A 25,200-nucleotide genomic window follows, 5' to 3' on the forward strand; every position below is an offset into this window, starting at 1 on the left:
GCGGGCACCCGGGGGGCTCGGTTGGTCAAGCGTCTGACTCTTGATTTTGGCTCAGGTCATGATCTCATGGTTTGTGAGTTCAAGCCCCGCCTCAGGCTCTGAGCTGACAGGGTGGAGCCTGCTTGGGTTTCTCTGTCTCCCTCCCTCTCTACCTGTCCCCTCTTTCAAAATAAATAAACTAATATATATATTTTATATATCTTATATGTATATATAAGGTAGTGTGAATTTTTTATATTTATCAGAAGAGGGCCAGAGTAAAAGCGATTGAGAAACATACACCTGTTTGACTGATTTCCCCTATTTTTCTTGGACGCTTGTCAAGTTTTCTTTCTCCCTGTATGTGTATTTCAGTCTAAATCAACCCCCGAGCTGCACCCTCTTCTCTGAATGGCCCATTTTCCCCCAGCTCAAGAGCCAGCCCTGGCAGCTTTTCTGAAAAGCTGACCCCCCCTTGGAGACTCAGCCTTAACAAGGTAACTGTTCCATTAGGGCCCCACCCTCTTTAGAGAGTCATCTCCCATGACTTACCCTGTAGCTCTCACTCCACTGCGTTTATATAGGGTCAGTGCTTTTGACTATTTCATGTTTGTTCAGTTAGTTTGGTAATCCTCTGGACAGATTTATTGTTTTTGTTTATATTAGGTGTCAGCATCTAGAAGGCAGAGACCATGTTTGCTTAAATAACTCTCTATTGTACCTGACACAGTTCGGGGGACAAACAGGCGTTTGATAAATGCGGACATTGATTACAGTGTTTGCTGGTTTCTGGAAGGGTGTGTGAGGACCAGATTTCCACGAACGAAACCTCCGACATGTTTTCCTAGTAAATGCCATTGGCTCCACTGAGCTCTGTGCCCTGTTCTGCTCTCCATCCATCTGGCTGCCAGCCTTCTGCTTTGAGTCTTCAACTCCTGAGGAAACCTGGACCAAGCTGACTCCCTGTCCCTGCTGCCCCATGTGCTCGACAGCTCTTGTCAGGGGCTTAGCACTCTGTGGCTGGTGGCAGGGAATCCCCTTGGTACAGTAAGCTTGCGCATAAGCTCTAGGTAGCATTTTCCAGGCTTATTAAAATTCTTACATGTGTACAGCCTGACTTCTTTAAGGCTGGGCTAATTTATTGGGCTTGAACATGTGGCTTAAAGTACTTGAGTAGTGTTGCCTCAGGCTCTGCCCAAGAGTCAGTCGTCTGGCCCCCGTGCTTAGGGGTGACTTTCAGGTATGGGAGGGAAGGGAAGCTGTGCATTGCGTCCTTGATTAATTGTAACATTATTCATTGGGACGTTGTATTAATTTGACATTTCCCTCCCCCCCCTTTACTCAGCTTTTAGGAAAAAGAGGCACATGACAAGAAAATTAACCAATGTCAGGGAATGTATTCAGAGAACAAGAGATTATATCCTGGGGTCAGTTTTCTAGCCAGGTCTTTTAGGATTTCTGCATGTACAGTGGCCTGTAATTGCATCTGATGTTATGACACTTGTCAGTGCCCACCAGCTCAGAGTCACCAGGAACACACCTTGGGCTCCGTCGAGCATGCTGGGCTTACTTCCTTGTTGCAGTGAGGGAGACTGCACACCCCAGTGGGCTGTGGAGCATCTCAGGAGGATGGTCTTGGAAAGATGATTTGGTCTGTTTAGATGCTGTGAGAAAATGGGCAGTTCTGTGCTTTAGTATTCGAATACATCTTACCAGTAGGGAGAGTGAGGCGAAAGTGGGGCCAAAGCCGAGATCAGGAGAGAAGTCATTCATTAGCTGGGAGAGGAGGGTGTGTGGTGTTCTGTGGTGTCATCTGTGTTCACATAACCTTGCAGCGTGGTCTTGTTTTTGTTTGGATCCATCACGGTTACAGAGTGGCCTTGTCTGGCATTGATGTTTGTGTTTAACCCCAAGGCCTTGGTGTGAGTGCCAGGCCTGCTCTCAGACATCAGGAGTCGCCCTTTCTCTTTTTCACAACCGATGTTTAGAGTGGTGACCCTCTCGCACTGATAGAACCTCACTTACCTTTTATTTAGGACAGAAAAGATACTAGTTTTTAATTAGAAAACATTAATGTAAAACACTAAAATCAGATGTAAATTAAAAAAAAATTCCCGTTACAACTCCTTTCATCTAGGTTTTCTTCTTTTCTAGTCTTTCTCCACCGATAGTTTGCCCACAATGTAGCACTTGTTCATACAGTTGAAAACTTTAACGACAGCTTAATTTTTATTGTAAAGATAATATTGATTAACTCAACAAATATTAATTAAACATCTTCTCTGTGCCAGGCATAATTCTAAGCCCACGTAGCTCCCATTCTAGTGGAGAAGATACCTACAAATGAGTAGATAATATCATTTCAAGTAGAGCTAAGTGCCGTGAAGAAGTGTAAAGTAGGATACTGGAATGCAGGCTGATGGGGAGCGCACAGACTGTTTAAGATGGAGTGGTCTGGAGGGCCGTCTCTAGGGGGACATCTGAGGCCTGAATCACGCGAAGGAGCTCAGCATGTGAATGCCCAAAGGAACAGCTTTCCTGAAGGAGAGAAAAGCGAGTACAAAATTCCTAAAGCAGGCACGGTCTTGGCCTGACTGGGCAAGTGCCAGAAGGCCAGTATTCTGGAGTAAGCAGAAAGGAGAGACTGGTAGGAGACGTGGCTGAGGAGAGGGAGTGGCCAGAGCACTGGAGCCTTGCCCGTATGGTGAGGAGTTCAGATTTTAGTCTATGTAGGAAAGCTATTGGGATTTCAAGCAGAGAAGTGCCACGATTTGGTTATATTCTAAGAAGATTGCCCTGGCTCTTGTGCTGTGAGTAGACAGTAGGAGGGCCAGAGTGGAAACAGGCAGACCACTAGGGACACCACTGTGGTAGGCTGGGTAAGTGGTGATGGGGGGTTGTGGAGGTACCAGTGGAGTGGAGAGAATGTAGAATTCCTCATCTAGTTTGAAGAGAGAACAATCAAGACTTGCTGTTAGATTGGCTATGGGGGAAGGGGAGAGGCAAGCATGGTCTCTAGGTTCTGGTGCAAGATGTAGGGTGAAGGGCGTCATTTACTGACCTGAGGATGATGGGTGGGAGTCCGGGTAGGGAGTTAAGAACCCTGTTTTAGACATGGCAGGTATGAGATACTTCTTAGCCCCCCAGGTTGCGTTATCGGGTCAGCAGTTGGGTATGTGAGATCGGAGCTCAGGATGGAGATGCTGGTTTGAGAACTGTCAGCAGCGGTAACGATGAGAGCACGGACCTGGGTGGCAAGAGAGCACAAGAGGCACAGGGCACCTGGTGTGTCCATTGTCCTCGGAAAGAAGGCAGGATGTGTGCATATAGACGTAGGCAGCTTGCTACATTTGTGCTGGGAGGTAGAGGTAGAACCATCTCTTCTGATAGCTTCTGTTTTTTCAGTGAGGTTATCCGTTGGGATTGAGTGGGAGTGGGAGGAGTGTTGGAAATCTGGGAAGATGAGAAAAGAGTGGAGTAGCCATCTTGGAGGCGAAGACAGGCCACTAATTTGGGGAATGTGGTCAGTTTCAGGATAGTTTTCAGTGTCCCCGGAGATTGATGATCATATGCTACAAGTAAAGGTTTTGTGTGTTTTGTCCAGCCATGTTCAGCACAGCCCATGTTTGGGCACAGGCTTTGAGTAGGTACGGAGTTGGGCTTAGTAAAGGCTGTACGTGTGCCAAACGAGTGCAGTTTAGGAACTGACAGGCAGGGGAAATAAGGGCACGTGCAAGGCTGGAATTAAAACTTTGGAGCCTGGAATCTAGCTCATAAGGAGGGAGGTGCGGCCTTGATGTGGGCAATGGATGGTGAAGGGGTGGAGGTGTCAAGTCGGTACAGCCTTTTTGGAAGGCAGTTGGGCAGTGTGTATCTGCTTATAAGATGCACGTACCCATTGTCCTGATCTAGAAATTTGTCGCCTAGATACTGTGCTGCATGGATGCCAAGTGGATATATGAGGATGTCGGCCTAGAATTTTCTGTTGTGAGCAGGCATTTCCATGTGCCCAGGCACTTGTTGATGAGATGACATGTCCCTGGCTGCAGCCCCACCCCTGGTGAGAGTTCGGGAGGCCCGCTGTGCCTCGTGCCCTCCGGCCAGTGGCAGTACCTCCCCGTGGCCTCGCCCCATGGCCTCAACTCTGTAAACCGGAGGGACCCGCTCCCGGAACTGGTCCCCTCTCTCCCTCAACGCGGTTCAGCCCACGTTGGGTGTTAGCATGTATTTTAAAAAGTCTTGGCTGAACATACAGGTAAAAATTACATTCTTTTTAATCCTCCTAGTAGGTTATGAACATTTTTCAGTTCTTTACGTAGTCTTTTTACTTAAATAAATCTTCAGGAGTAAGGTTACATTAGGTTAGGTGTTACAGTTTTTTTTTCTTTAATGTTTTATTTATTTCTGAGAGAGAGAGACAGCATGAGCAAGGGAGGGTCAGAGGGAGAGGGAGATACAGAATCTGAAACAGGCTCCAGGCTCTGAGCTGTCAGCACAGAGCCCGACGTGGGGCTTGAACCCACCAACCGTGAGATCATGACTTGAGCCGAAGTTGGATGCTTAGCTGACTGAGCCACCCAGGCGCCCCTAGGTGTTACAGTTTTTAAGTGGTTTGCTTATGCAGAGTATGTATAATGGTGTTCCTAGTTTGCTTTAGAATTCATTTTTTTTAATTACCGTAGAAAATGAATCATACGTTTCAGAAAGATTTTTAGTGACCCTGGGTGAAAAACCTATTTCTCAAAGTTCCGGGTTATTCTAGATTTTACCATAATAATAAGTAGCGAGCAAAATACATTAGAACTTTTTTTTTTCTTAGTAGTTTTATTCTAGGATATGGTTAATTCCAAGTAGTCCACATTCATTTAGTAGCTGAGACGGGTGCAAATATTTAGAGAGTATAAATGCAGAATACCTAAGGGGTTCTGACCATGTCGGTGGATGACGTGGCCATAGGTTTCTGTTGCTGACAGGCGCAGCCTGTTGAGAGTTGGTGATCAGTGTGACAGGCGTGGTGGGACCCTTTGAGCGGTCAGAGCATAGCAGCGCCAGGACGCGAGGCCGGAAGTTTCCACACTTCGGGTGCTTGGACTCACATGGGGTGGGGTTGGCATTCGTAAGGGAGCTGTGCTTTTTTTCTGCTCATGTAGACTTAAGGAGGGAGAGGTCTCTGAGTGACAGACAAACTGACTCTTAGATGTTTGGCAACTGCAGGGGCGACTGTGTTGAAAGAAGAGAATGTCAGTTAGAAATGCCGTGTGAGTGTCCCGTAAAGGTAAACTTCGTTAGGCGTTGTCGTGTGTGTGGACAAGTAGGTGGCTTACAGAATGCGATGCAGTCTGAAGCTGTGGAAGTAGGTGCAGGTGAGGCTTTGGAACCCCGGAAACAGCTTCTCCAGAAGCCAGCAGGTGGAGCCCTCCGGGGCCGGCAGGGCCGCAGCACAGCCCCCTGGGAGGGCTGTCCTGATTCTCCCACCCTTGTGCAGTGTAGACGGAAGCTTAGTGTCAGCAGTAGGTACGTGGTGGCTGTGGCACACCTGACCTGGTTTGATGTCTTTTGGGAGAATGAAGAATTCCACGTGGAGGATCCAAGGGGTCTCCAGTTGACTCTGGAGCAAGGAACTGTGCTTTGTGAGAAAGAAGTGTGATTCCCTGCCTTCCTAGAGGAGCTCCTGTACCTTCTCTTTTCTCTCTCCCCTGGACCTGCACTCAGGGCATTCGATTTTGTTAGAACAAATCATGAACTGGCCGACACTCAGCTGGTTCTGACCTACAGAAAATGGCCCTTTTCATTCTAGCGGTGTGTCACAGGTATGGCCTGCGGCAGGAGCCAAGCTTCACAGCTTTCACATGGCGTTCTTCACATTCGGTTGCTGTGACTGCTGCCATCAAGAGTGTGGGGAGTGGGGAGGGGCCCTCTTAATGGCCTGGGCCCTGAGGGTGGAGGTGCCGGGGAGCCTCATTTCGTGCATCCAGCGGCACTAGCACCATGTGTGAGTTTGGGGTTTGTAAAATGTTTCCCTTCCTGTTCCCCCTAGCTCCTGCCTGCTCCTGCCACAGAGCACTGGAAAGTTACTCTTGCCGACTTACTTTATAAAAATGTTTTATAGAGGAATTTGATAATAGGCTCATGGTTAACATTTTGCAACACTCAGTGAAGTCAGAAGCTTGATGATTCCAGAAGAAAGACAAGTGTTAATGAAAATCTTAATGCTCTTCACTGGGACGGGACTCTTAACAGTTCTCACTGTGAACAAATTAATTCAAGTTTCATTGTGTGTTATTGTAAGCCACAACTTGGTGTGCATCGAAGCTCTGAGTCAGTAATGCAGTGCTATAAATGTCACGTCTGACCACTCTTGAAGGTGGCCACTTGCTCGGCCTGTTGAGGGTAGGGAAACACTCCCAGGAGGATGTTCCTGAGGCTGAGGCATCTATAGGTTAGACAGTGTCATTTGATTTTAGCCCAGAGGCTAATGTCTTTGTGTCTGGGAGCCAGGTAGAGTGAAAACCTTCCTGTTTACCCCACAGAGTAGCTTGTGCTTAACTTGTGCCCACCTAGGGACTTTGTAGCCGCAGCTGACTAGAAACCTGAGGAAGTGTCCTTCAGTGCCACTGGAATGGAGAGCAGAGAGACATTTCAGTAAACTTTAACAATTGAGGAGCTAATTAAAATATCTGTGTGGTATTTCCATGTTAGTGTTTGCTTTGGAGTGTTTCCTGGGCTTCTGGGGAGCCGTGGGCAGGATGATGCTGATGTCAGGCGGTGGCNTAGAGAGACATTTCAGTAAACTTTAACTAACAATTGAGGAGCTAATTAAAATATCTGTGTGGTATTTCCATGTTAGTGTTTGCTTTGGAGTGTTTCCTGGGCTTCTGGGGAGCCGTGGGCAGGATGATGCTGATGTCAGGCGGTGGCCGGGACATCAGGGTCTGTGTCCTACAGGGTAGGGAAATGAGAGCCTAAAACGGTATCATTTGGAGTCTCCCTTCTGCTGTTTATCTCATAAACTAAGTTTTGACCTGATGTGTATTTGTAAAAACGCATGTAATAGACATGGGGAAATGTAAAACAGGTGTCACAAATGCAAATATGACTCCACAGCGCAGTGTGAAAATGCTGTGCCCACGACACCGTCTTTTAATAAAAATGGACTTTTAACTGCATCGCTTTTCTTCATCGTATAGTAAATCTTGTGTTTACAGAACTTAGCCTGAGTATTTTGTGAAAGTCAAACAGCCAAGAAATATAATTTCCTCAGCAGTCTTTGTCTTGCCCTTTTACAGATGGCGTAAAATCAGGTGTGTAAAAAATAAAAAGCAGTTTGAGCTGACGTGAAAGGTATTTCAGATTTATGCTTTGCAGATGATATTGGTATGATTAATGCATTCATTGCTTTTTTTTATTGCTTTTCACAGATAATGTACACGATGCATGGAAAAGGTTGTGGGTTTAAATCTTTGCCAGCTTTAGACTGTGAATATCCACAGATGTTATCATATAAGTACTATAATTATTATAAAATAAAAAATTTTTCATGAAATACAGTGACATAAATTTCATTCATGTAAATTGCTTTCATTAGTATAAAACCTTAGCATAGCTTTTAGGGTTTGTGAAGCACTTTAGATGAGATTAACTTGGTATAATGTGGTCAGAAATGGGTTGCTTTAAATTTAACTGACAAGAAAATAACACTCAAAAGTTAGGAAATTACCGAGGCATTTGTTTTCCGCCTGCATTGCTGGGACCGCTTAAACAAGTTGAATATGAATTAATAACAATGGACTGCTGGCTCAGTAATTACAGAAAATAATTTAAAGGCGACCTTAAATAATAACTTCAGGGTATTTCGGTCTTGCTCTTTTCTGTTCTGTTTCTGTTTTTCTTGAGTGTAGCAGCCCATTGCTTCAGTGCAGCCATTGAAGACAGTGTTCAGGTTTGCAAAGCAAGAGTTCTGTTGGTAGAGGTTTGGTGCATTAGGGCTGTGATATAGAAGCTTCAGTTCAGTTTTTTCAAAATACGGGTCCGGGGTGCGTGAAGGAACGGCCTCAGCAGCCAGGCAGCTCTCCCTGTGGGCAAATGTTTCTGTGGCTGGGGGTGTGCGGGACCACTTGCCCTCTGCCCTTAAGAGGGACTCAGCCCGCCAGTGTGGACAGGTGGCTCTGGGGCCTCTTCCATGCCTTGAAATTCTTTGTGTTCTGCTCTTTTTCCTTTATCCTCGTAAACAGAACAGAGCGGGACGTGGTCTCCCCTGCTTTGCAGGTAATTAACTGTCATATTGCCTGCCCTTCTCATCCAGGTTGTAATAGGACATTTTAAGTAATTCACGGAATTTCACAGAAGGACCCTGAAGCTGACTGAGACGGTGGGATTGTTTTTGGTCACACTGGGTCATGTCACAGTGGGTGTCAGGCTCCCATCTCTGATTCCTGCAGCAACATTTTTAGATCCTACTGAGATACACAAAGTTGTTTTTGTTTTTACTTTTATTTTTTTCTAGGAGAGGTCTTTTTTCCAAGGACTACCTGTTGGATCACTTAACACCTTAAATGGGTTTGACAACACTTCCCTGAGAAAGGCACTGTTCACCAGCTAAAACAAACAAAGCTGTACTTGTTTGAGAGTAACCCAGGTATCACTGTTGAGCAATCAGAGGTCATTTAGTTGTATCGTTAAAATCAATCCTATCAAAACAGCAAATGCCACTAATGAATCTGTTTGCTTCTGTGCTCCAAAGCAGCAAGGCAGGGTTGTGGCCTTCTACCATATCAGTCATCAGACTGATTGCAAACGCCCTGTCCTCAGCTGTTGAGGCCCAGGCTGTGGACACGTACTGGGCACCAGGAGCAGACCCCGTCAAGGCCGGGCTGGGAGCCACGTGGTCTTACGAGAGCCACAGAGCCTCCCTGTGGTGGGACCAGTGCATGCAGCCAGGTCCTGAGCTGGCAACCAACCGCGGAGGGACTGGCTCCCCTCTGAGCGTGGAAGGACGGTGTAAAAGAAGTATGTGATTCCGTTTGTGCCCAGAAGCCCTTCCAGTTTTTGTGTGTGTGGTTTTTTAAGATCTTATTTTTTTTAATTGTTTTCAAGTTTATTTATTTCTTTTGAGAGATACAAAGATAGCATTGTGTAGGGGAAGGACAGAGAGAAAGAGAGAGAGAGAGAATCCCAAGCAGACTCCACACTGTCAGTACAGAGCCCGATGAGGGGCTCAAACCCATGAAACCATGAGACCAGGACCTGAGCCAAAAGTGGGAGTCAGATGCTTAACTGACTGAGCCACCCAGGGGCCTCTAAAGATTTTATTTTTAAGCAGTCTCTCCACCCATTGTAGGTCTCAAACTCACAACCCCGAGATCAAGAGTTGCATGCTCTGTCAACTGAGCCAGCCAGATGCCCCAGGACCTTCCAATTTTGTTGGGGTGGTGGCACATCTGAATTGTACAAGATCAGTAGAATGTGAAGTACTAATGAACTGAAGGAGGCATACTCCAGCATGGCTGCCTGGAGAAGGGGGAGGAGGGGTTTGAGTTTGTCCTTAAAAGTCTCATAGTTTGGTATAGTGTCTTGACAGCATGGGGCATCCTCAAAAAATTGAAAATAGAACTACCATATGATCCAATAACATATATTCTGAGAATATGTGTAAAGGCAATGAAAACACTAATTTAGCTCTCTGCACCCCTATGTTCATAGCCCCATTACTTACAGTAACTAAGACATGGAAGCAACCTAAGTGTCCATTGATGAATGAATGGGTAAAGAAAGTTGTGGTGTATATTATATATAGAAAACTCTGAAAATTCCACCAACATTTGTAGAACTGATAAATTCAGTAAGTTTGCAGGGTATGAAATCAATGTATAGAAATCTTTTGCATTTCTTTACACCAAAAATGAAGCAACACAGAGATTAAGAAAGCAATCCCATTTGCAGTTGCACCAAAGATAATAAAATACTTAGGAATATACTTAACCAAGGAAGTGAATGACATGTTCAGTATAAGCTATAAAACACTGATGAAAGAAATTGAAGATGACATAAACAAATGGAAAGACATTCGATGCTCATGGGTTGGAAGAACAAATATTGTTAAAATGTCTATACTACCCAAAGCAATCTACACATTTAATGTGATCCCTGTCAAAAGACCAACAGCATTAGGGGCACTTGGCTGGCTCAGCTGGTAGAGCATGCAACTCTTGATTTCCAGGTCATGAGTTCGAGCCCCACATTTGGGCATAGACCTTATTTAAAACAAAACAAAACACGAAACAACAGCATTTTTTCCACAGAACTAGAACAAATAATGCTAAAATTGTGTGGAACCACAAACGATCCTGATTAGTCAAAACAATCTTGAAAAGGCTGGAGGTATCACAATTCCAGATTTCAAGTTCTACTACAAGTCTGTAGTGATTAAAATAGTATGATATCGGCACAAAAACTGACACATAGATCAGTAGAACAGGGTGGAAAGCCCAGAAACAAACCTGTGATTGTATGATCACTTAATCTTTGACAAAAGAGGCAAGACTATCCAATGGGGAAAAGACAGTCTCTTCAACAAATGATGGTGGGAAAACTGGACTGCTTTCTTTCACTGTACACAAAAATTCACTAAAAATGGATTAAAGACCTAAATGTGAGACAGATCTGAAACCATTAAAATCTGAGAAGAGAGCACAGGCAGTAAATTCTCTGAAATTGGCAAAGCAACATTTTTCTACAGTTTCTTTTATTTAATGTTTATTTTTGAGAGACAAAGAGTGAGTAGGGGAAGGGCAGAGAGAGGGAAACAGAATCTGAAGCAGGCTTCAGGCTCTGAGCTGTCAGCACAGAGCCTGATGTGGCTTGAACTCGCAAACCACGAGATCATGACCTGAGCTGAAGTCGGACACTTAACCAACTGAGCCACTCAGGCACCCCTACATTTTTCTATAAACTACTGGGACTACATCAAAATAAAAAGCTGCTTCACAGTGAAGGAAACAGTCAACAAAACCGAAAGAGAGCTTACTAAATGGGAGAAGATATTTGCAAATGACATACACAATAAAGGGTTAGTACCCAAAATATGTAAAGACCTTATAAAGCTCAACACCACAAAACAAATAATCTAATTAAAAATGGGCAGGAGACATGAACATACATTTCTTCAAAGAAGACATGCAGATGGCCAACAGACACATGAAAAGATGCTCAACATCACTCATCATCAGGGAAATACAGTTCAAAACCACAATGAGATATCACCTCATACTTGTCAGAATGGCTAAAATCAACAACGCAAGAAACAACAGGTGTTGGCAAGGATATGGAGAAAGGGGAATCTTCTTGTACTGTTGGTACACAAACTGGTGCAGTCACTGTGGAAAACAGTATGGAATTTCCTCAAAATACTAAAAATAGAACTGCTCTACAATCCAGTAATGGCATTACTGGGTATTTACCCAAAGAATGCAAAAGCACTAATTTGAAAGGATCTGTGCTCCCTTATGTTTATTGCAGCATTATTTAAAATAGCTAAATGGATGAAAAAGATGTGGTATATATATAGTGTACACACACACACACACACACACACACACACACAGAGGAATATTATTCAGCCATAATCTTGGCATTTGCAACAACATGGCTGGCACTAGGGAGTATAATGCTAAGTGAAATAAGTCAAAGGAAGATACCATATGATTTCACTCATACATGGAATTTGAGAAACAAAATGAAAAAAGGAAAAAGAAAGAAAGACAAACCAAGAAACAGACTCAGTTATAGAGAACTGATGGTTACCAGGGGGGAGGTTGGTGGGTGGGACAGGTGATGGGAATTAGAGAGTCCATTTACCATGATGAGTGTTGAGTAATGTATAGAATTGTTGAATCACTATATTGTACACCTGAAACTAACATAGTATCATATGTTAACCATACTAGATTTAAACTAAACTAAAAAAAAAAGTGGTATATATTACAGCAGAATATTATTCAATCATAAAAAATGAGGAAATTTTGCCACCTGAGGGCATTATGCTAAGTGAAATAAATCAGAAAAAGATGAATACTGTATGGTCTCACTTATATGTGGAACCTGAAAACCAAAAAGACTTACAGAAAAAGAAATCAGACCTGCTGTTACTGGAGATGGAGGCTGGGGGGAAAGGGAATTGGAGGAAGGTGGTCAACTGGTAACAAAAAACCAAACCAAAACAGGCCTGATGGGTTTTTTGAGGGAAGGAGCTAGGGGAGGGGTTAGCTGGTGGCCAGGTCAAGGACAGGGAGAAAGAGGGCACATCGTATTTGAAATGCACTTGGGAAATGATGGCCCTGCGTTTGGCTCAGTGAGCTGGACTGAAGGCTGGAAAGGTGGGTCCTTGTGGTGGTGTCTCCCCGGGGTTTAGTGTTGTTTCAGGTTGAGAGTATCTGAGAACAGACTCTTACTTTTCTTTCCTCCAACTTGCTTGTACCACTGGTCTCTTGAGCACCCAGATCTGTAACTGAAGAAGTTATCTTAGTGATTGGTAAGAACTCAGTGTTTTTCACCAAGACTGTGCTCTGCTCTGGGTTCACTGGTCTCTTCCTTGAGTTTCTGTAGGAGATTTCTTTTCCCTTTCCTTCCTTCCTTCCTTCCTTCCTTCCTTCCTTCCTTCCTTCCTTCCTTCCTTCCTTCCTTCCTTCCTTTCGAGAGGGATTACACAAGTTGGGGAGGGGCAAAGAGAGAGGGAGAGAGAGAGAATCCCAAGTAGATCCCGCTCTGTCAGCACGGAGCCCAACTCACAAACCAAGCCGTGAGATCATGACCTGAACTGAAATCAAGAATCAGATGCTCAACTGACTGAGTCACCCAGGTGTCCCCTTCAGGAGATTTCTAACAGCCTTTTACTTCTAGGTGCTTCCTGCTTTCATTGCCCTCCATGCTGCTTTGTTGTGACTAAATTGGTCTCTGCTCAGAAAATCCCATTTCCTTCCTATTATATCTTACAAGACATCATCTTCTCAGAGGTTTTCAAAGCTGCTGACAGTCTGGCCCTAAACTTGCCTCTCATTTCTTCTCTGCCAGAGGTCTCTTTACTCTGTTAGAGATTAGAACTGTAAGCTACCTGAGAGGTCACCTAGCCATCCCCCTCATTGAAGAAGTGGGGAACTGGAGGGAGGGAGGGAACACGAAACAGTGGCTGTGCTGGAATTGGAGCCAAGATCCCCAGCATCTTGCTTCAGTTCTTTTCTACCTTTATTTAAGCTCTTCTTTACCTCCTTTGTTCCATCCCATTTATCTTGCCCCAGTATATCCATAACTCACCCACATCTAGAAAGTTTTTCCTGACACTTATGCACACAGCACTACTCAGCAATTACTATGCACTTACTGTAGTCTAGGCATTATGCTAGACACTGATGGTGCATTGGTGAACAAAGCAGATATTGTCCCCATTTCCATGGAGCATACTACATATAGTAGTGGAGGGAGAGCATAAACAAAGCAATGAATATATAATTGCAAATTACGGTAAGTGTCATGAAGGAAAATCCTAGTAGCTGATGTTTAATGGACACTTAAACCTTGGGCAAGGCACTATGTTGTTAGTCCTTTACATGAATTGACTTAATCTTCACAAAACCCTGTGAAGTAGAGACTGTGTTCCTCATTTTATACATGAGGAAACTGAGATTTATATGGAGTGACTTTCCATAAACCCCACAGCTAGTAAGCACTGGAGTTTGGGATTTGACCTTAGGCGGTCCCGAAACATTTGCCATCCTGGATGTTGCCTCTCCAATAGAAAAGATGTTATGAGGAAGAATACTGGTTAAGACCTAATTAAGTTTGAGGATAGCCATCATGGAAGGTCTCTCTAAGGAAGCTGATACATTTTCTTTCTTTTTTCCCCTTTGTCCATTGAGGCATTTTATTTGGACATTTGTATTATATTCCTAGGAAAAGAATCCCAGGATCCCCCCCCACCCCCGTGTTTTCTTCTTGATTCTTTAAAAAAAATTTTTTTTAATGTTTTTATTATTTCTGAGAGAGAGAGACAACATGAGCGGGGAGGGTCAGAGAGAGAGAGAGAGAGAGAGAGGGAGATACAGAATCTGAAACAGGCTTCAGGTTCTGAGCTAGCTGTCAGCACAGAGCCCGAGACGCGGGGCTCGAACCTACGAACTGTGAGATCATGACCTGAGCTAAAGTCGGACGCTCAACCGACTGAGCCACTCAGGCGCCCCTTCTTGATTCTTAACGGCCCATGATGCCAGCTGAGGTTGTCAGTATAATGAAATCAGATGGATGGGAGCAGGTTATTCAGTCATATTTCTAGATATTTGTGATGTACTGATCCCTGCACATCAGATGCAGGGCTGGTCACTCCTCACCAATTTGACCGGCTGGTGAGGTTCACAATTTTCCCACCGATGTGGTCATCTATGATTTCAAATTCACCAGCATAACTATGCTTCATCATCACATTCAGAAACCTTATGATGATTTTGGAACACAGTCCCTTATCAGAAGGTGGCGTTTGCCTCTTTTTGCCACTGGCGCTTGAAAGCATCCGCGACCACATGCACATGCGCCCTGACAGTAGCATGCAAAGATGCCGGGAAGAGGGCAAGAGGGGCGAGTGCGAGGTATGCTGGGAAGTGTGAGGGCGATCGCGAGGCTTTGAAAAGGAAGTGGAAGTAAGTGGGTGGGCTTTTCTTGAAAGGACCAGTGAGAACACTTAGAGGATGGAGTGGAGAGGGGTGGGAGGCCGACGCCACAGGAGAAGAGTAAGGAGGCTGTGTGTTCATCCGGGGGACGCCTCACCATTAAGGTGCGCCCGGCGGGCGACTGTGGCCTGGAGCAGTGACAGAGGGCAAGCCGAGTGCTATAGAGGTTGCAGCTGTGTTTAGGAGCTTATATGAACAGGAACCAGTGGTGCCCCGCACAGCTCTTCTAAAGAGAAAACCCAAGATCCTCTGATTATGGAGGGGTGGTAATGGGTGGTGAGGAAGAAGAGTAGGAGTGTTAATGATTTCCAGATTTAGGACCTGAGGAATTGGGTGGTCAAAAGTGGCCTTAATTGAGCTGAGGAGGTGTGGAAGGGGGACGAGATGGGGGTGCTGGGATCAAGATTTCTGGTTTGAACATTGTTCGTTGTGAGTTGCTGGGAGACTCAAGAAGATAGTTTTATGTCTGAGTTAGGAACTTAGAGTAGAGGTCTGGATTGTGGGAAACTGGAGAATCTTAGGTATGTGTGGAAGAAAGCCAAGGTAATAGACGAGACCACTCAGGCAGAAACTGTAGTGTGAGGAGAGAAGAGGGCTCAGAACTTAGTCCATTTTAGGAGCTGGAAGGAAGAGGAGGAGCTGGCAGATGACTGAGAAAGAGTTATGAGTCAAATAGGAAGAAAATCAGGCCAGTGTTGTATCACAGATTCCTAAAGAAGATGATGTTTTATTTTACTTTACTTTTATTTTTTTTTTCTTAAGGATTATTTATTTTTGAGAGAGAGACAGAGCACTAGTGGTGGAGGGGCAGAGGGAGAGGGAGACAGAGACAGAGAATCCGAAGCAGGCTCCGGGCTCCAAGCCGTCAGCACAGACCCCGACGCCGGGCTCGAAACCACAGACTGCAATGCAAGATCATGACCTGAGCCGAAGTCGTTCGCTTAACCAGCTGAGCCACCCAGGCACTCCAAGAAGATGATGTTTTAAAAGGGAGAGAGAAATCAGTTCTGCTGAGACTCCCAAGTATTACCAAAGGATGACTACTGTATTAAGTGGCATGGATGTCATTAATGACCATAGTGAGGATGGCTTGGACAATATAGGGGTGCAGGCCAGCCTAGACAGGAAGTGGAGCTCACATGCCTTATACAGATCTTTGTAGCCATAGACGTTAGTCTCTTGTTTGCTCTTCCATTTTGATTTCAGCCCCTGGGTTATTTTGTTTGTGGTGTTCTTTCAGCCTTGTTTGGTTGTTGAATCTATGAACAGTATACTGAGCTAGAAGGCATGAGGCAACCAGGGACTGGGAGTGAAATGGTTTGTTCACCTTAACAATGAACCAGTGGCAGAATTAGCATGTGACTAAGTTCAGATTAGATCATGCAACAGAGGATTGTAGCTACTCATCTTTGCCTCTCTCCAGCTAAGATAGGAGCCCTTGAGGGCAGACTTGGGTTGTGCTTGTGTGCATTTCCCACAGTACCCAGGCCAGTGTTACCTGTTTTTTTTTGTTTGTTTGTTTTTGTTTGTTTTTTTTTTAAACTTAAATAGACCCAGGTATATTTTGAATACATGAGGTCCCTTCGTTGGGTTCATCATAGGTGAACCTAGCATGCCCTTAGCCCCAGAGAGTTGTATTTTTCATCTCTTTGTCTCCTTCAGGTTATTACCTAAAATCCTTTCTCACTGGGGACTTTCCTCCTCCCTCATTTCCTTAGTCTTGGACACATATGGTTCCTAACAGTGACTAGTGATTTTGGCCACTGTGTATTTTTATAAGATGGCGTGATCTGTAATGCCATGGTGCACTTCCCAGAAGAACGACATTGATTGTGTCTTTGTTCAGGTTGCAGTTTTGAAGTATCAGAGAAGGAAGTGGGCTACTTGTGGCGTCTGTAATAAATTCCCTCCAATAATGAGAGACTGAGGTTAGCATTTAGAATTTTGGCTCCACGGGGTCAGTCACTCACAACCTTTGTCTTCTGTGAATCTCGTTGTCCTGAGGGCCCTTGGCAAATTCTTCCATTCTGTCACAAAGTATCCCACTGGGAGACTGCTACAGGCCTGTTTACCTGCTATAGATTAGGCACTCATTTCTGTTTCAAGACTTTTAAAATTTAATTTAATTTTTTTTTAGAGAGTGCGATTGGGGGAGAGGGGCAGAAAGGGTGGGGAGAGAGAGAGAGAGTCAGTCTCAAGCAGGCTCCATGCTCAATGCAGAGCGTGATGTGGGGCTTGATCTCATGATGCTGGGATCATGACCTGTGCCAAAATCAAGTGTTGGGTGCTCAACCAGCTGAGCCACCAAGGTGCCCCTCGAGACAATTCTTTTAATCCCAGATCTGTTTTTTGTTTTGTTTTGTTTTTTCCTTTTCTGTGACTACTGGTCTAGCACTTTTGGATGACTTTTTTAAAAATAATAACTTGGTGTTATAGGCAGTGAAGTTTAAACATTTATTGGATACATTTTTCAGGAATTATTTTCACAGATTTTAATGAGACGAAAAATGTTGCTTTAAGGTCATTCCGTATAGGTAACTTTTTAATTTTTTTTTAACATTTATTTATCCTTTGAGCGACATCGAGAGTGACAGCGTGAGTGGGAGAGGGGCAGAGAGAGGGGGGAGTCACAGATTTTGAAGCAGGCTCCTGGCTCTGAGCTGTCAGCACAGAGACCATCATGGGGCTTGAACTCATGAACTGCAAGATCATGACCTGAGCCAAAGTCCAATGCTTAACCAGCTGAGCCACCCAGGCGCCCCCTGTATAGATAACTCTTAGGGTTGCATAATTTACCTGAAATGTAGCCACATCAGTTGTCTTTGTGAATTTGGAGAGTCACAAACATGAACTAAGGAGTATTTGTGCTTCTAGTAGGTGATGAAGGCTGTCTTTAGGGACCCGTGACATAATGTAGATCATTTCATTGAAGCTCTTCGGCAGCCTTGCCGGGTTAGGTGTTGTAACTCAGTTTGGTCATGGTCAAAGCAGGGAAGTGAAGGACCCTGCTCAGACTTAACAGAGGAAGGAACCAACCTTCCAAGGCCAGGCTCCTGCCTTAAGGCCGAAGTTCTTATCTAACTCGAATCTGTATTTTGAAGGTTGTGGAATAATTCAGGATGTGGATTAACTTTCTGTTTCAGAATGTTTTAGACCTTTGAATGACCAACTCTGCTGCTGAGTTCAAAATTGAGTCTGTTTCTTTGTTTAGGGAAAAAAAAAAATACCTATTTTGGAGGGCCTGAATGAGGCCGCATGTTCTTGGCATGTTTTGGAGAAAAGGGAAACCAGCTCCTGTTTGGATTTTGACCTGTACATTGCTATATGGTTTCCTATGCCTTGCCCTGATAGCATTAATTTATAATACTTGATCATTCGGTTATTTGCCCTAAGTCAACTACAGATTGGAAGTCAGTCTCTGTCTGGAGAGGGAGGTCACTTCCAGATAGAAGGTCTGCAGAGAGCAGCTAAAAACTTTACTTGCCAACTTTACTTCTCTGTGTAGAGAAGATAAACTTGTTCCGCCCTGAGAGACTCCAGCTTTCTGAGTCCCTGACCATACAGCTATGGATACATATGTGTAGAGGAGAGGGCCGTGGTAATGCTGAATGTCTATGAATATGATTCTGCTCTGTAAGCTTGAGGACGAGTTTCTTCCATCTTCCTGTTTGTTTTAACAGCAAGCTTTCAGGGGCAGCTGGGTGGCTCAGTCGGTTAAGCTTCCCACACTTGATTTCCGCTCACGTCATGATCTTCTTATGCTTGGGTTCTAGCCCCGTGTTAGGCTCTGTGCTGACAGCATGGAGCCTGCTTGGGACTCTCTCTGTCCCCCTTCCTCTTTCCCTTTCTCTAAACTAAATAAATAAACAAACAAACATTTAAAAAAACCTCGCAAGCTTTCAACAGAAGGATTTAACATTTATGTATTACTTGTATACCCCACAGACATCAGCCAGGCCTCTCTCACTCTCCTGGGAATGATGGCACCCTGTTATATTTGTGTGGTGTGTTTAGCTTGTTAATGAATACAACATTTTGTCCCTGATTGCATATTCTGTTTTATGATTTGAACAGCACAAAAAACTACTGAGAGGAAAATATATCTATAATCCTTCTCCTTACTTAAAAAGCAGTCTGTGTGAATGTGTATTTTGTGAGTTATGTACGTATGCATGTATATATATTTGGGGTCATATTGTAGATGTTTTTTGCTCAGTTGCTTTTTTTCCTTCATGTATGGTGAACATTTTCTTCTGTCAGTAAAATATTTTCCTTTATGACTTTTGATGGTGGGATATATAGACCATTCCATTGGACAGAAAGGCCATATTTAATGTACCCAGTCGCTTTCTACAGTAACTAACCATTTCACAGATGAGGTGTAGTGAGCTTGCCTTTTCTAAATGATCCATGTACGTGCTGCCAGTTGGTCACAAAAGCATCAGGGATTCATACCAGCTTCTTCTTGTTAAAGAGACTCAGGGTCTTGATGTCCTTGGAGATCAGGCATAGATCCAGTTACTTGTTAAAAAAAAGTAAATAGAAATCATCGCCTAGATTGAGTTGATCTACTGAAGCTAAAAAATCAAGCCCTTTCAAGTTACTTGAGAAGGTCAGAAGGAAAATGTTATGTTCTAGGGCTTTGTAGCTACCATTCTCACAGCTTAGTGCAGTGATGTAGGGAATATTTTCATAGAAATGTTTCTCTTTTAGAGATTTTTTTTTCAGATAAAGAAGGCTTGTTTAATTCAGGAAGAGTTATTTCATAGGAAATTAAATCTTTGTAAATCCTCTATCACATTTCCACACTTGCCAGTTCTCTGGCAAATGATGGCTTTCAAATGGTTCAGAAAGGGTTTCTTAAAAGGAAACAATTCCTTGTTTTCTACATATTCATCTTTTTATTTTTAAATTAGAGAGGTGAGGCAAGCTTGCGGTTTCTCCTTGTATTTGTCTATGGGTGATATTGGTGGTTTTTAAACTGAGAGTGGTAATTACTGGTAGTGATTTTTTAAAAACTTCACCTGATGAGAATGTTTTCTTGGGCATGATGAATGACTCCAAAGGACTTTAAAAACACAGCCACTGATGTTGGCCAGGCGCTGGCGAGCTGCTGCTGCATAGAGATCAGTAATTGTTACATCTTGGTTTGGTATGCTTGGTGGTGTCTAATCATGTCGTGTTCTTGGGAACCATGAAAGAATTTTCTTTTCAAGTCTTAGTGCATCATTTTTCTGACATTGATCAAAGGTTGGAAAACCAGTATTATATATGTAGCCAGGGCATTCATAACTGTCTTAATTCTTCATCTTTTGGCTATTTGGTTGAAATATATCTACGCCTCTTAAATATTGAAAGCATAATATCCTTTAACCTATAGCTGCAGAGTTAAAATGAATTTTATGTGAAATATTTAGTTGTGGACCACATCTTCAGCTTTTTATATGCCACAGTGGTCTTGTTTTTTTCCCTTCCATTGTCTGATAGTGAGGTCATTTTCAGTCCTCTGAGAAATTCTATTCCCAGCCAGATGCGGCTCATATATTAAAAGTAGCACCTGTGGCTAATATCACAGCAGCTTACCATAAATTTACATGGTAACTAGGATTATATCTGTCAAGACTGTTAAAAAACATCTAGATTTAATTTGATTTCCAGTATTGTAGAAGCTATCCAACATTTTGCTTCATAACTATATTTTAAAAGTTAAAAATCACTCCATTGTTAAGTTTTATAGCACTCCTAGTGCCCATTAAGTTGATTTGTTCAATGGAGGTCAGAGTAAAGCAACTTGGCTACATTAAGATCGGAAACCAACCCATTTGTGACAAATTTAGTCCTTTCGTGTGAATCTTCTCAACGTCTCTGCGCTGATTGGATTCAGGTGTAGCTTATGTCAGTAGCATTTAACCTCAAAAGAATGAGCAATGTGATTGGGTTGTTGTAAATTATGGAGCATTTTGCCTTTGCTTGTTTAAACGTAGATGTTGACTCTGCCGCCCATGCCTCACTGCTCCACTGCATCTGCCTATAAATGAGTAGTTCGGTTTTAAAGACTTCTTGGAAAGTTGGGGTGTGTGCCCTCACCCCTTTCCCTCCTTTATGTGCCTCTTCCTAAACTGTTTTATTCCCCATTATCCTTTGAGTCATCTCCCACATGTTATGATTTGTGCACCTGCACTTCTGAAATTATTTTGGGGTGTCATTATATCATGTTGTTCACCAACTTTCCAGCATTTATGGATACAATAACGATTCACTGTAAATCAAAATAATTTACAAGTTACAGAGGATCTGCTCCTACAAATAAGGTTTGAATGATTAATTTCTTCGGTGTCCTCCTATTTGAACGTGGGTCCTTAAAAAGAAACTGCTAACATATTTCTTTGTATTTGTGAAAACTAACTCACAGTCCTGAACTGAATTAAACTATAAGTTCAGCTTTTCAGACATTTAGTATTTTGACATATAAACAAATATATGCCAGTTAAGAAAGAAGCAACGTCTAGAAGCAACGTCTCTTCTCTAGTCTGTAATTGTAATTGCCCGAGCAGTCCTCTGGCTCCTGAGAGAGAGTCCTAAGTGTCGGCATGGCGGGTAGAGCAGCACACAGCCCCTCAGGATGGGGGCCATGACCCTGAGCTGGCATGCCGTGTTAGGTTGGAGCTCCGTGGGGAGCATTGTGCTTTGCTGGTCATCTTTCTGGGGGGATCTTTGTAAGCTTTGAGCCTGAGCCTCCCCGAGGAAGTGGAACGATAGCCAAGAATAATTATGCTGAAAAGGTTGTGGTGAGTGGAAGATATGACTAGGAGTGAGGCTAAAATTATATACGTTGAGTATGTTACCTGGTGTAATGAATCACTTCACAGTATAAAAAGTACTGTAATGACCAGTTTGGAGCCTTGTAAGATCTTTTTTTTGGTGGATTATGGCATCCCTTTTGTATTTGTATACCTAGGAGAAATTCGGCTTGTAGGGTAACGTGGGTGCCCCATTTGTGAATTTGGATTGACATTGTTTCTACTCAGATGTCTGTGGAAAAGAGGTGTGAAAATATGATGTAGCACTAGCTCTCACATGGGCTTTCTCGATTGCTTCGTCCTCTACCTCCTTACTTTACCAGGTCCTTCTGGTTGGCTTTCCTGGCCTCTCCTTTCCTTCCACACTAAGTTCCAGGGATGGGGTGGAGGGAGGCCAGGGACTGTGTTCCAGGGCCCAGAGTCCAGGAAGGGGCTTGGTCTAGAGCAGCAGATTGGCACATGTGTATAGCCTGTAATTTCAGGGTCACACTGTTCAGGAGATGCCGAATCTTCCAGATACATTAAAGGTTTCAGATCCTGTATGGAAAGCAGAAACATAAGAAATTTTGCTGCACGCAATTCTTTTTTCTCCTCCATCTTGCATCACAGTTAGAAGCTCATGTCTGATTTTGTTTTTAAGTGTGTCACTTGATGTTCTGAAGGGGATAGAGATCACGAGATGGCTGGCGATGAGGCTACCTTGCCATGCAGCCACTTGCACGATCCCTAGACTTAGCCTACAGAGGGCCCGGGAGCTCCATATGTCCAGTGGCCAAAGACACAACCTCACAAGGGTGATTTTGAGAATAGAAATAAAACTTATTGTACAAGACCTGCTTATTTTCAAAGAGAAGTATTATTTCCTCTCAACTCAGAAATGACTTAAATCCTAAAATAATCCTTGAAGTGCACAGTGCCAGCTTTTATCACTCATTAATGCCATGTTACTTTAAGTGGTTTAGATAGGGGGAAATGGCTGATCTGCAGCCAAATGGGCCGACTTTATAGCACTACATATGTACAAAGCACTTTTGCATGCATTGGCTTATAAGGCACTATTTAGTTTGGTTCTTTCCTAAGTAACATCTCATGTTGAGACATGAAAACTGGTACTCCCTGCATTTTTATTTAGAATTTTGTTTTAAGCTGTGCAAAACAGTGTTGTGTAATTGTTTTTCCAGATGATAATATAGGAGCAAAGTATATATTTCTAATTATGGAATCCTCACTTGGCAAATTTTGGCTGTTTTAATATAGTTGCTGTTGGATGAACAAATCGATTTTGCATGAAACATTTTTCATTCAGTGCGCAAACATTTATTTTTTAAAATACACACAACTTTTTTGTCACTGAATTATTAAAAAAGAAGTTTCATTTTAAAAATAAGAAACTTTGCTACAACGAGCTCGTGTTATACATCTAATACTGTAATACTCTAGGTCTGTAATTAAAAATGGGCTCTGCTGGCCAATGTTGGGAGGAGGCACAGAAGAAAGTTACAATACATTGCCTATTTACAAATTAACCATTACCTGCCAAAAGCACATCAGACCCACACAGCGGACATCCGCTAATCCAGTGGTTAGCCATTCCGGGCTCTAATGCACACTGTTTTACACGTTAACGGTTTTGAAGTTCCAGGCCAGAGCTGACCTTTCACATGTGCTCCGTTCACAGTAGGAATCTCCACTCACTGCTTCCTGTCAGAATGGATTATGGTGACACAGCCCAGGGCTTGCTTTGGCTGCAATTAAGTTTTTGATCAGAATTATTTCGTTCACAAACAATCACATTTGTTAAAATGTTACATCTGCCCTGAAAACCACTGGCAGCCTCTCAGTTTATCAGTGTGATGTGACTGTAATTCTTCATTTGTTTTTCATAAAATGGCAAACCGTCTTATATAGTACTTTTTCCCCCCTTTGGCTGGTTTCTGCCTTTCATTTCATTGGGCTTGGGAGGAAACTATGTCTTGAAATTAGTATGGATCTACTCGTAGACATTGGGAATTTGAATGGAATTGTCTTTGGTGCAGAACAAAATTATCCAATTGAGCCAAGACTCAAACATTATTTCCGAAAATTGTTAGCGGTGGTTCTGTTTCTCACACGAGGAAACGTTTTAGCTTCGTGATTGTGGTGGTTCGAGGTTTTGCTTCTTGGTCTGCAGTTCTGTAGCCTCCGTGCCTACCGTGTTGCTGCCTTTCAGTATTTATCACAATGCACGTCTCAGGATCCATCACTGTTGCCACTGACCTTGGGTACCAGAGACGAAGCTTGCTGCCGCTCTGTTAGCCTTGCCTGTTACGGTGCTTTGACTAGCTTTTAAAAGTGATTTTCTCACTGAGAAATGGCAGCAGAGATACCTTGGAGTAGCTTTTTCACTGAGTAACCGTTTTGCCTCTATAAATGGTATGGATATCGGTGGCACTTTGAGTTTTACCGCTGATTTTCACTGTCAAGTGTTGTCACCCTTCGAGAAGTACCCCGCTTTGGAGCAGGGATGGTTGTGTGGTGGTTTTGTGTGTTGGGTGGGACAGTTTGGTAGCTCAGGGCTGGAGTTTGGACTGAAGTTTGAACCTCTGACTTAATGGAATGAACCTAATGAAGTGAACCTCTGACTTAATTTTTGTTCGAGAAGGGGCTGGGAATCTGGTGCTGAGATAGTACTGGGCAGCGGGAGATGATAGAGTTAGCAGGTTGTGAAGTTACGAATGCTAGAATGTTGTCTGAAATTCAAGCATTAGGTTTAGAAATTTTAATTACGTTTTTAAAAGTGTTTTATCTTTTAAGAGAGGAGAGAGCACGCAAGAGGGGGAGAGAGGCAAAGGTGGGGGGAGGGAGAGAGAGGGAATGAGAATGAGAATCGTAAGCAGACTCCATGTTCAGTCTGGAGCCCTACAGGCAGCTCCATCCCACGACCCTGGGATCATGACCTGAGCCAAAATCAAGAGTAGGGCTCTCAACCGACTGAGCCACCCAGGTGCCCCTAAAAATTTTAATTACTTTTAATGTACATATTTAGAATGCTATTAAAGGAATTTATTACTAGGTTTTAAATTATTGCATTAAAACACAAACCATTTCCCGTTTGTTTTGATGTAATGAAACTTACTTTTTACTAACTCATAAAATTACAAGTGGCAAAAGAAATGTGTTGCATCAAAAAAAAATCTGTTCAGCTTTAATTTTTTAAGCTTTTCAATGAAGTAGAGCCTACCTAATCTTGTAAAAGCCAAAGTCTTTACTTAAATGGAATGTAAATACCAGCTATAGTAATTTAACCTTCATTTTCTGTATTGTTAGTGGTGAGCAGATTTTTCTTAAGTTAAATCCATTATTATGGTGTTTTTCGTCTTTAAAAAAATACTGTATTTGAAATATACCTGACCATATTTACTGTTTAAAGGAAATGTATTTAAAGAAAGTACTGAATAGTATTGAATTTCAAGAAAAAACACCAAACTAGAACCTTCTCTTTTAGCTGTCAATGGACACTACTGCCCTGCTTTCTTAGAAAGTGTATACAGATGGTGGCAAGACAGGATTTCTAACTTTATTACGAGTTTATGTTAATATAGTCACTGATTTTCTTATATTCATTTTTTCCCCCTGAGATTCTGGAATTTTTAGAACTTTATGTCTATGACCAGGTATGCCCATGTAATGTGTGTGGGTCATCTGCTGAGTCATAGGAACCTTCGTTGTCT

The 25,200-nt window shown here is 43.1% G+C and overlaps 1 protein-coding gene across 4 annotated transcripts in view; it reads left to right on the forward strand.

Annotated features, from left to right (window-relative positions):
* PCBD2 (pterin-4 alpha-carbinolamine dehydratase 2) overlaps positions 1–25,200 on the forward strand; it is a 47,191-nt gene that overhangs the window by 1,071 nt on the left and 20,920 nt on the right. Inside the window, exon 1 of one of the 4 annotated variants that reach the window (XM_077768668.1) lies at positions 14,729–14,794. The exons of the other annotated variants lie outside the window; for them this stretch is intronic. The gene's annotated coding sequence lies outside the window, so the exon portion shown is untranslated. Of the gene's footprint in view, positions 1–14,728; positions 14,795–25,200 lie in introns of those variants that run through there. 4 annotated transcript variants of the gene reach the window in all.

Source organism: Crocuta crocuta, unplaced genomic scaffold, assembly GCF_008692635.1.
Source record: "Crocuta crocuta isolate KB4526 unplaced genomic scaffold, BGI_CrCroc_1.0 scaffold64, whole genome shotgun sequence".
NCBI lineage: Eukaryota > Metazoa > Chordata > Mammalia > Carnivora > Hyaenidae > Crocuta > Crocuta crocuta.